Raw genomic sequence first — 19286 nt, forward strand, 5'->3', positions numbered from 1 at the left:
ACGTTATCATATAGTAACATAGAAAAAATATGAATACCACTTGAGGTACCTAATAATAACCTCATTTGTGATAAGAACATGAGGAGTGTAATGACATAATGAGTGGATCCAGGGTCAGCAGGCTCGAGCATTATACTACACTCATGTCTCTGTAAGATCAAATAACTCTGTATACCTTTATCACTGTTAGATAAACCTTGGACCTGCCAAATGTCCTTCATCTAGCTACACACACACACACACACACCTTTATATGCACTCAAAGAAGCAGGCAATGTCCTTCGAAAAGTTTTTCTGACAGATACACACACACTAGCGATCAGCGAAGAGGCGGGGCCAGGAGCTATGAATCGACCCCTGCAACCACAAGTAGGTGAGTACATATACACATACACACACACACAAGCAGGCTATTAGAACACATGGGGCTTCGGAGTTGCCAGGTACTTCCCCTTGTAATTTTTTTCTCTTTCTCCTCCAGTTTCCACGAAGGTTGTACGACCTGTGCATTTCTCGGTATTTCCAGTCCATCGATAATGCAGAATTATTTCATTTTCTTTGCACTTTCACTCAGATCGCACCTTCAATTTGTCTCTGTATGCACAATATTACACTTCGTATTACACGTATTTCCGAATTACACGTATTATTGCACTGTCTCACTCCAACAAGCAAACACCGCCGCTGCAACTGATCGCATCAAACAGCTTGGCGCGACCTGCCGCGCCGAGCTTATATAGTCTTGGTTCACCTACCGCAGTTGCCACTTCGCTTGACATAGTCAATTCAAATGCATCTTTTGACTTTGCAGCTGCCACTAAGATCATCTCCAGCATAAGTAAAGGGTTACTGAAAGGTGTTTGTAATCGAGACCTATTGTTACTAGTGAGGCGTAGGAAAGGTCTGCTGGGCTAAATTTCGTTTTAGATGAAAAAACTGGAGTCTCGCTTGAAGTTTCCAGCAGTCTGCCCACCTCACATGCAAGCAAGCACACGCAGGCTCACACACACACTAAGAAAAAGACAAATTACCTATCGACAAGAATCTTTGACAACTGGAAACTAAGACCCACATACAAATGTGGTACCATCTCATATCAGATACGTCCTAATACATTCCTTTCGTATTTCGAGCTTATATCAGTCAGACAGAGCCTCCACAACTCAACAAGGTGTTAGCACCAGCGCTGAGCAGTCCATCACAGCTTATTCCGCTGTTGAAGGAAGTGTACGTATGGAAATGGCGTGAGAATCATGAACTTACTATTGAAAGACGTTGAATGCTGGGAGATACGATTAATTATACAATTAGAAGACAGGCTTAAACGAAGAATATTTAACCAAAATATAAACTAAAAAAAATGGATTTCAGCTGAATAAATTCAAACTTGAAAAGCGCATAGAAAACAATCTGCTACCAGCATGAGTAGCTTTAGAAATAGGCTGAACAAATATTTAAGTGAAAATTAGTTTAAGAACCTGCCTAGCATAGGGCAGTAGGCCTATCGCATTGTTCATTTGTTTTGTTCTTATACTCCAGCTACATCTCCAGTTCACTCACGATAACTTCGGGTGTTAGGACGAGCAGGAGGCCTGAGGTACCTCCCACTGGGTATTAGCACCCGCTTGAGGTGGATTCTAAAACTCACAGTGCAGCCAGGGTGTATGGTGGTGTTAGCACCTTCAGGTAAAGTCTAGGGAATTTCCCTCGAGACCCACAGTTCACCCACGATGTATGGAGGTGTTGGCACCAGCCAGGCAAATTCCAGGGTCTTCCTCCAAAGACCTACAGTTCATCCACAGTGATTGAAAGTGTTAGCACCAGCCAGGGGCTTCCTCTAAAGACCCACAATTCACCCAGACGCCTGGAGGAGAGGACGGGGGGTGTAAGCACCAGAATGAATATTAAAATTCATTCAACCTGGAACGCGGTTTCACTTTTCTTGTGCTACTGACGTCTTTTGTATACCAAAAGAGATTCCTTGAGGAAATCATACCCCTCTAAATGCTTAAAAAAAATTATTAGGAAAAGTTTCAAGCCTGCCTTGAATCCTAGTGTTTATACACGTCATTAGCTCAGAGTGCGAGAGGTACCATGATTGATTGCGACATGAAGTCTTCTGTATATAAGATAAGATAAGATAAGATTTCGTTCGGATTTTTAACCCCGGAGGGTTAGCCACCCAGGATAACCCAAGAAAGTCAGTGCGTCATCGAGGACTGTCTAACTTATTTCCATTGGGGTCCTTAATCTTGTCCCCCAGGATGCGACCCACACCAGTCGACTAACACCCAGGTACCTATTTGCTGCTAGGTGAACAGGACAATAGGTGTAAGGAAACGTGTCGGAATTTCCACCCGCCGGGAATCGAACCCGGGCCCTCCGTGTGTGAAGCGGGAGCTTTAGCCACCAGACCACCGGGCCACGAAAGTTATGTACATATGTCATACTCGCCAGCTTCTCGGTTACTCATCACATTTAAAATATTACTGTCGGTACCGTGTATCTGGTTTTTACCTGGTACCTCTTAGTTCCACTGGGGACTCCCAGCTCTGACGTCTCTGGAGATGTTTACATTGGTGAGCGTTGAACTCATCCGTCCTGCCTCGTGCTAGACACTGTCTGGCAACCATTATCGTCGCTCCTTACAGGGGAAGAGGGAGTTCCTTGATGCTGACGAAGGGCTCTTGTTGCAAAGAACTGGGTTACTCCCAACTCCCTTCCATTCCCAAAGAGCTATTTACAGGTGATAACTTCTCCCATGAAGAAAATAATAACTCGGCTACTGCCATTATCATCCCCACCATCAGTATATCGTACTAACTTTAGTCTCTCTCCTAGGGATTAAAGTATTTTTAATGTTAGTATACAGGTGAACTGTCGCCTTAATGACCCTTATGAAACCCATCATCCTAACCATGATCATTCTCATGATTTTATCACGGTGTCCTCTGCGTCTGAGACAGGATAGTTGTAGAGGCATATACGTCATTTGTGATCCTTACGTTGGTATCTACGTATAATACAGACGTACTCGCTCAGCAGGGGTGGAATCGTAGCTCCTGGGCCCCACATCTTGACTATCAGCTTGCTTTATTAGTTCTTAGTTTTCTAGGTCTCACCATACCTAATCTTGAAACTGTGTGATGGTTCCCTCCATCACCTCCTCGTATAGATCCTTGCGCTTACTAAACTAAGCCGTCACAGGTATGTATGCAGGAAAGGTGAACCTGTGTACGTGCAAGAAAAGTGTATATGTGTACGGGTAAGAGAATTGTTATATTCGTATGTACGTTCAAGAGAGAGGTGTTCGTGAATGAGTGCGAGAGAACCACATTTGTACGTGCCATATGTGTACATGTGTACGTAAAGGTGGAGAGGTGTACAAGTGTGTACGTGCAGGTCGAGTCGTGCACAGGGGAGAGAGAGGTCAGGTAACCAGTTCTTTAGCTACACACGTCTTTCTTACCTATTTCTTACCCATTGTACCTACACCTGAGCTGTGTTCGTATTTTTTTTTTTTTTTTTGGTGCTTGTGGTTTGCTTTGAGAGTTTTCTTGCTCTAGCTGCCTTGCTAGACTGTGTGTGTGTGTGTGTGTGTGTGTGTGTGTGTGTGTGTGTGTGTGTGTGTGTGTGTGTGTGTGTGTGTGTGTGTGTGTGCACGCGCGCGTTTTCACTTGTGGTCTGAGAGGTCGAGTCTCAGCTCCTGGCTCTATCTCTTAATATGGCCATCACTGGGGTCACATTCTCCTAATTTAGATATCCTAATTGTACCGATTCTTAAAACTGAAGAAATACATCCTGACATACCTTGACACATCTGTGTTTTTAACTTCAACGATGCCCTCGTATAGATGTTTCCCGCCTCTCGGCCAGCCAGTCCCTGTCTACCCTATCCATTCTTCTCAGTATTTTGTATGTCGTCATGTCTTCCCTGGTTCTTCTGTCCATACCCATTCCTTCTAGGACTAGTCTCGTCTGTGTTTTTCCACTTTGACGTGCTTAGTCAGGTGTGGGCTCCGTGATGGTGCTGCATACTCCAAGACGGCCCTCATATATGTTGCAAATATTAGTTTTACAGCATCTGCGATCAGTTAAACATCAGACTCGCGTTTCCGGCATGTCCTTCACGTACACCAAAAAGTGTACTGGTTCCAATACCAATTCTTGTTGAATCTCGCTTCTTACTGTTGTTCATTCTGGTCCATATTCCCGAACGGTCACTCTATGTCCTGATAGGTATTCCTTGATCCATTATAGGGTTTCCCTGTTTTTCCTGTCTGCTACTCCATTTGTAGGGGTCTACATTACCCAGTAAACACTTAACCACACACGCCAATAATTTCTTACACAATGCCACTGAGGACTCAGCTTCAGAGCTACATCATGTGTTTGAATTATAATCTGTGTTGACTCATGGACCTGGATTCTGGCTATTATGCCCATAGTTTGGTTTAGGTTCTGTTGGCTATGTCTGTTTTGTTACTGTGTTTCTGGGAACATGGGTCCTCTAAATTGTATCTTCACGATTCCCTCCACTGCCCACTTAGCCTCTGGTAGCATTTTGTATTTCGTGTAAATTTTGTTCTGTGTGGACTTAGATGTCTGTATGGTTAGTAAAACATGCTGTATAGTACCTTTACCTTATTAACTGAGAAGAGTCACGATGCTGAACTGCTCAGGTCATCCATAAAACAGCGCCACACACACCACATTCTACACGATTATATCTTGGGCACTTACTTTTAATTCTACTGTGGGTTATTTGTGGACTTAAGTCGCTGTGAGTCCAGCTGGTTTTTGCAAACTTATGTTCTGTGTGGACTTAGTCGACATGTTAGGAGTTACACACAGTTTATCGTTGATAAACTTACATTCAGGATACAGACTGATCGCCAACTTGTGGCTACTGTTTCTCACAGACTGTAAATACATCTGTACAAGATATCTTTATAAAGTAAACATTGGAGAACATTACTCTTCCTGCTGTACCATTTCCCTCAAGTGATATATAAGAACCTGATTGGGGTTTTTTTCGGTTTATACCGTGGAGTGGTTGTCTACAACAAGGTCTGCTAGAACAGAAGTTACACAAGTCATGTCACAACTTATATTTCTCCAGTCTGGAATAAATTTAGCCTCATGTTTCATGAACTTTCTCTGCCTCAGCTACATGTTCTAATAAGATGTCGACACCGGACTAGATCTGCATATTACAATCTTGAATGTAGCGACACAGTATTACAATCTTTAATACAGCGACACACTATGGTCATCTCGCCATCATATATTCTTTTTATAACAATTGCACACAGTGCAAATTAGGACATTATTTTCTTGGTCTTGTAATTCCTATAATTAAAGTTATTACTAAATTTTTTTTTGTATTTTCATTATCATGGCTACTGTTATTAATTTAATTTTACTTTTGCTGTTACCAATTCAAATTGTAATATTTCGTTTATAATAATAATAATATTATATTATTATTATTATTATTATTTACTTATGCCTTTACACTGTACTGTTATTTTGTATACAAGATACTTGAAAATATAGTTTTAAATGCAAACGTCTCAGTGTCATGCAGAGTAGAATGAACAATCAGTCTCACCTGAAGATATTAACGAAATAATTATAGCAGTAGAGGTGTAAAACTGGTTATAGGTTCACACTTTATGAGTGATCTAGGAGTGCAAGGCTCTCTTGCTGCACTCTCACTCTTTCTCTAGGTCTACAAGGAATATTACCTGCAGGTAGCAGAATAACCAGATTCCTCACACCCTATTGTGTAGTCTGGTGCTGCTGCCAGTGTAAATCCTGACCCTCAACCACAATCCGCTGATTTATGGTTGGGCCGCCTTTCAGCTGCACATCTATGCTTCCCCCTCAACCCTACAGCACACGTGAACGAGGTGTTGCGTAGCTCACTGGTGAATGTAACAGACAAGCAATGGCAGTGTTCCAGGTTTCGATTACCTGGCACCCAGCAATACCTGGGAAAGCTTACTCATACCCCTGCTGCCCCTGCCGACTGTTATGGATTAATAACAAAAAAAGGCACAATACCGTGACTGGAACGATACACAAATAACCCGCACATAAAAGAGAGAAGCTTACAACAACGTTTCGGTCCGACTTCGACCATTTACAAAGTCACACTAACCAGAAGTGGGGCAGGACGGCTATATATAGGCAGGAAGAGGTAGTGGTGGTGGTGGTGGTAGTAGTGGTAGTAGTAGTAGTAGTAGTAGTAGTAGTAGTAGTAGTAGTAGTAGTAGTAGTAGTAGTAGTAGTAGTAGTAGTAGTACAAGAATGGTATATAATACCGACAAGATGAAATTAAGACACATGCGCAACACCCGGGCATCCCTATCGTAGACGTTTCGCCATCCAGCCAGCCACTGGATGGCGAAACGTCCACAACAAAGACAACCAGACGCCGCACATGTGTCTACATGTGTCTACGATAGGGATGCCCGGGTGTTGCGCATGTGTCTTAATTTCATCTTGTCGGTATTATATACCATTCTTGTACTACTACTACTACTACTACTACTACCACCTCTTCCTGTCTATATATAGCCGTCCTGCCCCACTTCTGGTTAGTGTGACTTTGTAAATGCTCCAAGTCGGACCGAAACGTTGTCGTAAGCTTCTCTCTTTTATGTGCGGGTTATTTGTTATGGATTACTTCCAACGGTAAATGAGCTAGAAAACTACTACTACTGAAATGTTGTATCCTGGAAATGAAAACATTTCAGTCCAGAAAAGACACTCCAGAAACTTCTGGAAGTTTTCAAGTTATGAGTAAAAGTTTGTATGTTTACGTAATAATGATAATCTAAATAAATAAATAAAAACAAGCGAGAAGTTTCCAACGATTTACATGACGACCGTACAATGTGTTATTGAATGTGTGATATATATATATATATATATATATATATATATATATATATATATATATATATATATATATATATATATATATAATGTTTTTATAATACTGTAACCGTAAATCGTGAGAAACAGACGCAGGTATATGCGTTACAAAGCGGACGGTGTGTCATGGACGGGTTGTATTTATGGAGGTTCGGTGAATTTACGAGGGAGGGGAGATAGATGGAAAGTGGAGTAAGAGATTCAGGGAGAAGAGCAAATTAGGAGGAAGAGGAGTGTAAAAGAAGGAGTTAGTGATAAGGAAGGACAGGAAGAAAAGAGAGAGATAGAGAGAGAGAGAGGCGAGGCTAAGAGAAAGTCAAGATAATACAACGGTATCAACATTAATAAGGAGAGAGGTAGTGGTGGAAGGTGGGGAAGGAAGGGGTGACGTGTTGAATTATGCACTACGGCAGGAGGGGCTGGATACAATTATTACAATGGGCAAGTCATGGGTCGTGGACTGATTCTAACTATAGAGGTGAAACGGATTTATTAGGCACTGATAAAGGGCACTGAGGTGATTATCTAGACAATGTTAAGAGAATTAAGAGGTTCTCTCTCTCTCTCTCTCTCTCTCTCTCTCTTGCGATCTTGGCTTAAATAGCAACGCTCATCTTGCCATATAGGACAAGCGAAAATTTGTGTATGGAATAATTTCGCCAAAATCATTCTTAACATAACGAAAAAAAATATATTTCACTATGTTTGTTTAGTATTAAATTATTGTAAACAAATCTAAAATATATTTAGTTGGGTTAGGCTAAAATAAATTACTCTTGTTATAATAAGGTTAGGTAAGTTTTCTAAGATTCTTTTAGTTCAAAATTATAAATTTTTACATTAACATTAATGAAAAAATATATCTTTAAACGTATAAGAGAAAATTATTTTAGAAAGGACTTAATTTTAAATGAGTTCTTGCTAACTGACCAGTTTTACGTATTCGGCACGACATTATATATATATATATATATATATATATATATATATATATATATATATATATATATATATATATATATATATATATATATATATACATTGAAAAAGCAACTCTTACTGAAGACATACAAGGCCAAGCTGTTTGCGCTGTATCACGTACCTTCATCAACTGTAATGAAAGTGATTGAAGGTAGAGTCATTGGTGCACAAATTGACCCGACATCCATGACCTCTTGAGAAATTTTCACTAACTTTAGCGCACATCATCGCGCTGATATTAGATTAAGCCATATTTAAGTTTGGAACTAATGCAGTGAGATTAGATTTCACAATCTCTCATATTTTTTATTTAGTTAACAGATTTAAAATCTAGTTTTCAGTGATCAGGAGAGAGAGCCCTGCTGTCAGTGGATGTTTCAATCGTCTCTCTGGAACTACCTTTCAACTTTCTTTGGATCAAAACTACCTCCCATTCCCCATGCAAACCACTAGATCCGTTTGATCCATACAGATTTAGCGGATCCCCAAGATTATAATAAAAATAATAATAACAGTAATAATAGGATCACCCTGTTGCCTCGGTGGGAAACGACCGATGTGTTAAAGTAATAATAATAATAATAATAATAATAATAATAATAATAATAATAATAATAATAATAATAATAATAATAATGTAATATTTCTGTGCTGGTAGACATGTATATTCAAATTTCTGTTTCACTCACATAAAACAATAGGACAGTGCTTGCCACAGGCAAATTGTATATCTTCATTTTGGTCGACCTTGGGCTTAGTTGTAATTACTTATCATGAAAGAACACGTTGCAAAGTTTTTTTTTTTTTTTTTTTTGAGGCGTTTCGCTCTCTGTAGAGTTTCATCAAGTCACGAATTGATAAAATATCTACAGAGAGCTCAACGCTGTCTTAATAGATGTTTCTTCTACGCCTTGTGTTTTTTTTCTTTACTGTTGTTGACAGTGAGACATTTAGATCCCTCCAAACATGTGTTGACAATATAACAGTATTCGTATGGTACATGACTCACGAAATTGTCAGAACATGATTGCAAACAAATCACACGTGTGGGGAGTCGAACCCATGGCAGGCGAGGCCTAAATCTCGCAGGCCAGTGTACTTAACCACTGGTCTTTGCCATCCTAACAAGCTATACCCAACTATGTATATTTCTTGACACTACAGGAATGTTACCAAGGACCCCACCAAAGCAGGTGTTTACAGACCCACCGTTCTGTGATCTGTACATTACATTTTTACCTATGTCTATATAAGCACTGAGCTCTCATTTCTGACTCACGAAATCGTAATGACACGATTGCAAACAAACCATACCACACCAGACCATACTCCAGACCAACGTGTTAGCGTCGGTCTGGGTGCTTAGAGCAGCCAGCCAGCTTGTGGTGGAGTGGACCTCGGAGCCTTCCTGCTGACCCAAGTACAGCGTGCACAGCAGTACGTCTTACTGATGAAGCAGTTACTAGACCATACCACGGGTGGGGCTAGAACCCGCGATCAGAGAGTCTCAAAACTCCAGACCGTCGCGTTAGCCACTGGACCAGCTACCCACAATAAGATTCGCCCAACTAGGTATATTTGTTTGCAATCGTGTCATTACGATTTCGTGAGTCGTGAAGCAGTTACTAAAATACACTGAGCCCCTAAAGAAACTGAGTGACGAAACTACCTTCTAGACCGCTCCTTCCTTCATTCGTAGTCAGATTTTATTCCATGTCTCTGGTAATAAGACAAAATTTCGTCAGGAAATTATATTGTCTTTGCTAATATATACAAATTTCGCCATGAATAAACCATACCACGGGCGGGGTTAGAACCGGCGATCAGAGAGTCTCAAAACTCCAGACCGCTGTTTACAATCGTGGCATTACGATTTCGTGAGTCATGTTCGCCATGAATTATAGCAAGTCTATGATAATTCATCTAACCTTTACCTACAAGTTCTATGATATTGGCAGATGATTAGCTTAAAAGATTATAATTTGCGCACTTCGCTTCCTCTTTCTGTACACATTGTGTTATCTGTTTTCTGTCTAGTCACACTCTTTACATCCCTGAAGAGGCAAATTGAACGAAATCTACGAGAAAACTACATATATTTCAATACACGTGAAATCGTACCTTTTTCTTAGATAAACAAAAGCTGAAGATATGAAGCCGATCGCAATAAAACTGGGAAAATATCAAGGACCAAAATCAGTTCAAAACCTTTCCCTAAGTTTGATACACAAATATTTAAAGTCTGAAGCCGAGCAAATGAGTCATTCTCCAGTTATGCACAGAAACCAGTTTCTTTAATATAATTAGCAAATTAGAATTTGTACAACTTTGTATCAAGAAAAATTTTTACCGAGAAAAACACATCACCATGGATAAAGTTTGAAGCCTGTCAGAAGAGATATTATCCAGTTATTGCGCGGAATCCAATAATTCTTAATTTACTAACAAAGTTAATAAACAAATTTGCGCCTGTACAGCCTAAACCCAAAATACATTATGCCTGAAGAGTAACAAACATGGGACAACACTATGACTGTTTAATGACGAAACGTTTCGACTGCTCTGCAGGCTTCAGTGTTTCGTCCTCCACCAGTGCTGATGTCTGTGTAATCGACTCATGAAGCCTGCAGCGCAGGCGAAACGTTTCGTCATGATGGATTCCTAGTGTTGCCCGTGTGTCTCACTCTTCAACTTGTCGATATTATATACCACTTGTAACATTACCTGTCATACTTACTTCACTATCCCTACCAGTGTTGAAAGTTTGAAGCACATCGGGAGAAGCATTCATCAATTATCAGCGCACCAGAGTTGAGAATTGGATGCCGATCAGATGAGGTGTTAAGTTATAGTCGAAATAAACTGGAGGAAGACAGAAGACAAGAAAGACTCTGCTAGCTAATTAATGGTGCCCCTCCGGTGGTATCTAAATAGTTTTCAGTTTTGATGAGGCTGTATTCAAGGTATTTTTCTGAGACTCGAACACCAGTTTGTCATGGCCAGTCCCAGATAATGTTTACTCGACCTTAAAAGAAATATACAAATATATATATATATATATATATATATATATATATATATATATATATATATATATATATATATATCTATATATATATATATATATATATATAGGTAGTAGGTTGGTAGACAGCAACCACCCAGGGAAGTACTACCGTCCTGCCAGATGACTGTGGAACAGAAACCTGTAACTGTTTTGCATGATGGTAGGATTGCTGGTTTCTTTTTCTGTCTCATAAACACGCTAGATAACAGGGATATCTTGCTACTCCTACTTACACTTTGGTCACACTTCACAGACACGCACATGCATATATATATATACATACATCTAGGTTTTTCTCCCTTTTTCTAAATTGCTCTTGTTCTTCCTTATTTCTTCTATTGTCCATGGGGAAGTGGAAAAGAATCTTTCCTCCGTAAGCCATGCGTGTCGTATAAGGCGACTAAAGTGTTGGGAGCAATGGGCTAGTAACCCCTTCTCCTGTAGACATTTACTAAAAAAGAGAAGAAGAAAATTTTTTGTAAAACTGGGATGCTTGAATGTGCGTGGATGTAGTGCGGATGACAAGAAACAGATGATTGCTGATGTTATGAATGAAAAGAAGTTGGATGTCCTGGCCCTAAGCGAAACAAAGCTGAAGGGGGTAGGGGAGTTTCGGTGGGGGGAAATAAATGGGATTAAATCTGGAGTATCTGAGAGAGTTAGAGCAAAGGAAGGGGTAGCAGTAATGTTGAAGGATCAGTTATGGAAGGAGAAAAGAGAATATGAATGTGTAAATTCAAGAATTATGTGGATTAAAGTAAAGGTTGGATGCGAAAAGTGGGTCATAATAAGCGTGTATGCACCTGGAGAAGAGAGGAATGTAGAGGAGAGAGAGAGATTTTGGGAGATGTTAAGTGAATGTATAGGAGCCTTTGAACCAAGTGAGAGAGTCATTGTGGTAGGGGATCTGAATGCTAAAGTAGGAGAAACTTTTAGAGAGGGTGTGGTAGGTAAGTTTGAGGTGCCAGGTGTAAATGATAATGGAAGCCCTTTGATTGAACTTTGTATAGAAAGGGGTTTAGTTATAGGTAATACATATTTTAAGAAAAAGAGGATAAATAAGTATACAAGATATGATGTAGGGCGAAATGACAGTAGTTTGTTGGATTATGTATTGGTAGATAAAAGACTGTTGAGTAGACTTCAGGATGTACATGTTTATAGAGGGGCCACAGATATATCAGATCACTTTCTAGTTGTAGCTACACTGAGAGTAAAAGGTAGATGGGATACAAGGAGAATAGAAGCATCAGGGAAGAGAGAGGTGAAGGTTTATAAACTAAAAGAGGAGGCAGTTAGGGTAAGATATAAACAGCTATTGGAGGATAGATGGGCTAATGAGAGCATAGGAAATGGGATCGAAGAGGTATGGGGGTAGGTTTAAAAATGTAGTGTTAGAGTGTTCAGCAGAAGTTTGTGGTTACAGGAAAGTGGGTGCGGGAGGGAAGAGGAGCGATTGGTGGAATGATGATGTAAAGAGAGTAGTAAGGGAGAAAAAGTTAGCATATGAGAAGTTTTTACAAAGTAGAAGTGATGCAAGGAGGGAAGAGTATATGGAGAAAAGGAGAGAGGTTAAGAGAGTGGTGAAGCAATGTAAAAAGAGAGCAAATGAGAGAGTGGGTGAAATGTTATCAACAAATTTTGTTGAAAATAAGAAAAAGTTTTGGAGTGAGATTAACAAGTTAAGGAAGCCTAGAGAACAAATGGATTTGTCAGTTAAAAATAGGAGAGGAGAGTTATTAAATGGAGAGTTAGAGGTATTGGGAAGATGGAGGGAATATTTTGAGGAATTGTTAAATGTCGATGAAGATAGGGAAGCTGTGATTTCGTGTATAGGGCAAGGAGGAATAACATCTTGTAGGAGTGAGGAAGAGCCAGTTGTGAGTGTGGGGGAAGTTCGTGAGGCAGTAGGTAAAATGAAAGTGGGTAAGGCAGCTGGGATTGATGGGATAAAGATAGAAATGTTAAAAGCAGGTGGGGATATAGTTTTGGAGTGGTTGGTGCAATTATTTAATAAGTGTATGGAAGAGGGTAAGGTACCTAGGGATTGGCAGAGAGCATGCATAGTTCCTTTGTATAAAGGCAAAGGGGACAAAAGAGAGTGCAAAAATTATAGGGGGATAAGTCTGTTGAGTATACCTGGTAAAGTGTATGGTAGAGTTATTATTGAAAGAATTAAGAGTAAGACTGAGAATAGGATAGCAGATGAACAAGGAGGCTTTAGGAAAGGTAGGGGATGTGTGGACCAGGTGTTTACAGTGAAACATATAAGTGAACAGTATTTAGATAAGGCTAAAGAGGTCTTTGTGGCATTTATGGATTTGGAAAAGGCGTATGACAGGGTGGATAGGGGGGGCAATGTGGCAGATGTTGCAGGTGTATGGTGTAGGAGGTAGGTTACTGAAAGCAGTGAAGAGTTTTTACGAGGATAGTGAGGCTCAAGTTAGAGTATGTAGGAAAGAGGGAAATTATTTCCCAGTAAAAGTAGGCCTTAGACAAGGATGTGTGATGTCACCGTGGTTGTTTAATATATTTATAGATGGGGTTGTAAGAGAAGTAAATGCGAGGGTCTTGGCAAGAGGTGTGGAGTTAAAAGATAAAGAATCACACATAAAGTGGGAGTTGTCACAGTTGCTCTTTGCTGATGACACTGTGCTCTTGGGAGATTCTGAAGAGAAGTTGCAGAGATTGGTGGATGAATTTGGTAGGGTGTGCAAAAGAAGAATATTAAAAGTGAATACAGGAAAGAGTAAGGTTATGACGATAACAAAAAGATTAGGTGATGAAAGATTGGATATCAGATTGGAGGGAGAGAGTATGGAGGAGGTGAATGTATTCAGATATTTGGGAGTGAACGTGTGAGCGGATGGGTCTATGAAAGATGAGGTGAATCATAGAATTGATGAGGGGAAAAGGGTGAGCGGTGCACTTAGGAGTCTGTGGAGACAAAGAACTTTGTCCTTGGAGGCAAAGAGGGGAATGTATGAGAGTATAGTTTTACCAACGCTCTTATATGGGTGTGAAGCATGGGTGATGAATGTTGCAGCGAGGAGAAGGCTCGAGGCAGTGGAGATGTCATGTCTGAGGGCAATGTGTGGTGTGAATATAATGCAGAGAATTCGTAGTTTGGAAGTTAGGAGGAGGTGCAGGATTACCAAAACTGTTGTCCAGAGGGCTGAAGAAGGGTTGTTGAGGTGGTTCGGACATGTAGAGAGAATGGAGCAAAACAGAGTGACTTCAAGAGTGTATCAGTCTGTAGTGGAAGGAAGGCGGGGTAGGGGTCGGCCTAGGAAAGGTTGGAGGGAGGGGGTAAAGGAGGTTTTGTGTGCGAGGGGCTTGGACTTCCAGCAGGCATGCGTGAGCGTGTTTGATAGGAGTGAATGGAGACAAATGGTTTTTAATACTTGACGTGCTGTTGGAGTGTGAGCAAAGTAACATTTATGAAGGGGTTCAGGGAAACCGGCAGGCCGGACTTGAGTCCTGGAGATGGGAGGTACAGTGCCTGCACTCTGAAGGAGGGGTGTTAATGTTGCAGTTTAAAAATTGTAGTGTAAAGCACCCTTCTGGCAAGACAGTGATATATGTATATATATACATATATACATATATATATATATATATATACATATATATATATACATATATACATATATACATATATATATATACATATATACATATATACATATATATACATATATACATATATATACATATATACATATATATACATATATACATATATATACATATATACATATATATACATATATACATATATATACATATATACATATATATATATATACATATATATACATATATACATATATATATATATACATATATATACATATATACATATATATATATATACATATATATACATATATACATATATATATATATATATATATATATATTTATTTTATTATTTTTTTTATCACACCGGCCGATTCCCACCAAGGCAGGGTGGCCCGAAAAAGAAAAACTTTCACCATCATTCACTCCATCACTGTCTTGCCAGAAGGGTGCTTTACACTACAGTTTTTAAACTGCAACATTAACACCCCTCCTTCAGAGTGCAGGCACTGTACTTCCCATCTCCAGGACTCAAGTCCGGCCTGCCGGTTTCCCTGAATCCCTTCATAAATGTTACTTTGCTCACACTCCAACAGCACGTCAAGTATTAAAAACCATTTGTCTCCATTCACTCCTATCAAACACGCTCACGCATGCCTGCTGGAAGTCCAAGCCCCTCGCACACAAAACCTCCTTTACCCCCTCCCTCCAACCCTTATATATATATATATATATATGTATATATATACATATATATACATATATATATATGTGTGTGTGTGTGTGTGTGTGTGTGTGTGTGTGTGTGTGTGTGTGTGTGTGTGTGTGTGTGTGTGTGTGTGTGTGTGTGTGTGTGTGTGTGTGTGTGTGTGTGTGTCGTGCCGAATATGTAGAACTGGTCAATTAGCAAGAACTCATTTAAAATCAAGTCCTTTCTAAAATTTTCTCTTATACATTTAAAGATATATTTTTTTATTAATGTTGATGTAAAAATTTATAATTTTGCACCAAAAGGAACTTAGAAAACCTACCTAACCTTATTATAAAAAGCGCAATTTATTTTAGCCTAACCCAACTAAATATATTTTAGATTTGTTTACAATAATTTAATACTAGACAAACACAGTGAAATACATTTTTTTCGTTAGGTTCAGAATGATTTTGGCGAAATTGTTGCATACACAAATTTTCACTTGTCCTATATGGCAAGATGATCGTTGCTATTTAAGCCAAGATCGCAAGTTCTGCCTATTCGGCACGACATTATAAATAAATAAATATAAATATATATATATATATATATATATATATATATATATATATATATATATATATATATATATATATATATATATAATAAATAGTTACAGTATATAAAAAGTTTTTTCCGTTTACTAGGTCTCTCTGAATTCAATTATTGTAATTGCTTGCGCAGTAATGCCAAGTAAGTGACTTGCTCTTTCATAGTAATAAGCGTCAACTTCTCGGTAGCATTATCTTTACTTGGTACGAATGAGAATACGATGACAACAACAAGAGTGTTAATTAAGTCTGGTATCTTCGCCAGGCCAACACTCAGGGTACATAGCAACCCAGTATTAGAGACAGCAGATATCACCTGACGCACCGCAGAGCACATGGCAACACTCTTCTAAGGCCAACAGGCATCGCCAGGAATACAATAATAATTTTGGGTATCCCTGAACATGCATTGCAAGGATCAGTTCCTACAATGACTTGGGCAATTGCAAAATCCCCCTCCCCTCCCCCACCCCAAAAAAATAGATAGCCAACCACAAAACCCCTTTTAAAAACTACAAAAGACTTTGTTTAAAAACTGCTGAATGAACTTGGAAGAGGTCATTACCCCAGCCGCAAAGAATACAGCCGAAAAAATAGAATAAATTACACATCAGTCATGATGGTGCAACTCTGCAAACCACCGACCCGTTTTCCTTTTGGTACAACAATGGTTGGCCTTGGTGCGAGGACTCAGTGTGTGAGTGACTAGCGGGGAGTTGTTAATAGCAGGCTTTATCAAAGTCAAATGGTGCGTTGAGTACTGCTGTATGTTGAGAATCACCCTGCAGACAAACCCTTAAAACGCGAGCAAACAATTACACTCTGAAATAAAATAAATTAATACGAACTAGCAGCCAGGATATTCATATATACAAAGAAGCATACATTAATATTTATATCTATTTCCGTATCATGAATGGTAGTGGACAGAGAATGGACTTCCACCAGTCCGTGCACTGAATGACGAGCGCGGGATTACCGCCTCACAAAGAATAAAAAAAAAAAATCCCACTAAGCAAAGGTTCCACGGACCAAGTGAACTCTGAATGATTCATTCTTCACCACTAGCACCTCTGAAGTCGCACTCCACCAACACAGTCTGCCCGGCACTCCCGCTCTCACCCACACCACAGTATCATCTACCCTTCAGCGTGCAGCATTTCACTCCTACTCAATCCTGTGCCACAGCAGCAAGAGCCAAACTAACATTCTCTAGCTGATTTTTGCTGTAAAATTTGCCCGAGGGGTCGAAGTAACTATACATTGTCACTCATTCTTTGAGTGGGAGTATTAGTATCAAAACAGAATTAGGCAGTGTTACTCATACTACGAGTGAAAATCTAGTTATCATTACTACATTTTTCCCAAACTAGTTGATCAGCCTTTGACGCTGCAGTCTATATACGTAATCTTCCTGAATCTTCCGAATCATCCCCTCCTCCAACCCGCTGCCTGAAACCAGACCGGACCTCCTGGTTGATGGCCAGATACACAAGGTTGTTGGTGCTAACAGCACCAAAGGCTGGGCTGGTCAGTAACTAATTTAGCTGCTATAACATTTAGAAATTAATTAAAACACAGTAGACGCTTCTCCAGAATTACTGTAAACTCGAGAAACTTTCTGTACAAAAGTTTGAAAATCAAATCCTCTAACATAAGATTCGCAATTAGTATTGTATAATTCCTCCAGTTATAAATTATCAGTATTTAATCATCAGTATCAAGGAACTAAAGCTCTTAATGTTTACAATGACAGATCCTCGGGAAGAGAAAATTTAAACAAACAGGAACAAATTCAAATCCAGAAAAGTATGAAGAAGAATAAACAATAAAACATTGTTAGTCCCTTCACGTGGGCATGAAAATGTTGACATCACGCCGTATTAAGAGGATATTTTGCACATTTCTTACGACCATGATTTTCGTCCTCTCACGTGACCTCCTCTATAGAGTAAATGCAGTTGATAAAATAAACAAAAAAAATGAATATTGCGAGGAACGGCCTTCATAGCACTTACTATTCAATTTTCGGATGCACTTTCTCTTTAAAATAAAAACAATACACCATAGAGTAGTTTGACAAGACAACACTGTGTTACAGAAAGCGATCAAGTCATACAGCGCCTGGGTAATGGAAGGTACTGGAAGGGAAAAAAATATTTTTAATCTGGCCAGGTTGACAAGCAAGGACGAGCGTCTTGAGGCAGCCCAGAGCCCAGGAACATTAGACACCTGTTACTTCAAAGACCTAGAAATGTCATTCAGGATAATCGCACAACCTTGTGGATAAGATGCAATGTTATGTGCCCACGTACATGTTTATCATTATTATTATTATATTGTTATTTACTTACAGATTTATTTATAATTTGACATTTGAATACAATAAGCAATACCTCGAAACTTCTACGTTATTGTATAATCATGAAAAATGCTTTAAGCCACATGCATACACGCACACATGCACGCACACACACATACATACACAAAGACACAATACACACACACACAAGGTGGACAAAGACAGGATGTTCCAGAGATGGGATACAGCAACAAGGGGACAAAGTTGGAAGTTGAAGACACAGATGAATCACAGGGGTGTTAGGAAGTATTTCTTCAGCCACAGAGTAGTCAGGAAATGGAATAGTTTGGGAAGCGATGTAGTGGAGGCAGGATCCATACATAGCTTTAAGCAGAGGTATGATAAAGCTCACTGTTCAGGAAGAGTGACCTAGTAGCGACCAGTGAAGAGGCGGGGCCAGGAGCTAGGACTCAACCCCTTCAACCTCAACTAAGTGAGTACAACTAGGCGAGTACACACGCACGCACACACATACATACACACACACACACACTGTATCATAAAATGATAATTGTGAGTGGTGAACAACTGGGATATCATGAACTTCAAAGAGCAGCGCAGGACTTCAGGAGTACCAAGGTGTATTTGACTGCAGTAGGATACTTTAGGAAACAGCAAGAAATCCTGGAGAGACAAAGACTGGTCGAGAAAAGTGGCTGCTTAGGTTGAAGCCCGACAAGTGCAAGAGTGACTGGATAAGTGGCTGCTTAAGTTCAACCACCACCAGGTGCAAGTAATAAAAGAAAGCGGCAAGGAAAGATCCTAGAGAGAATTACCTGCGAGAAAGTTAGCTGAGGGAACCAATCAAAGGGATCAGTGAGCTAACATAAACTAGCCTTTCGCCCGAAGCACACATTAAATACAGTCAAGGGTGTTACTAGGTTAGCAAACGTGAGACTAACCTTCGGAACACTTATCATAAGACTTGTTCAAATAGCTTTTTACAGCCCTCGAGTAGACTGCACCAGTGTGGAACTCTCATATGTCCTTCTTTTAGAAAGTTCAGAAGTGAACGTTAGAATAAAGTTCGAAACTGCCAGAGAAAGG

General features: G+C 39.7%; 1 protein-coding gene across 6 annotated transcripts in view; it reads right to left on the reverse strand.

Annotated features, from left to right (window-relative positions):
* Window positions 1-19286, reverse strand: part of LOC128689689 (trafficking kinesin-binding protein milt-like) — a 406769-nt gene that overhangs the window by 291512 nt on the left and 95971 nt on the right. The window contains exon 1 of one of the 6 annotated variants that reach the window (XM_070087578.1): window positions 642-709. The exons of 2 other annotated variants lie outside the window; for them this stretch is intronic. The gene's annotated coding sequence lies outside the window, so the exon portion shown is untranslated. Of the gene's footprint in view, window positions 1-581; window positions 710-19286 lie in introns of those variants that run through there. 3 more of the 6 variants (XM_070087580.1, XM_070087576.1, XM_070087577.1) reach the window with 3 other exon arrangements.

The sequence above is a fragment of the Cherax quadricarinatus genome, chromosome 22 (genome assembly GCF_038502225.1).
Source record: "Cherax quadricarinatus isolate ZL_2023a chromosome 22, ASM3850222v1, whole genome shotgun sequence".
Classification (NCBI taxonomy): domain Eukaryota; kingdom Metazoa; phylum Arthropoda; class Malacostraca; order Decapoda; family Parastacidae; genus Cherax; species Cherax quadricarinatus.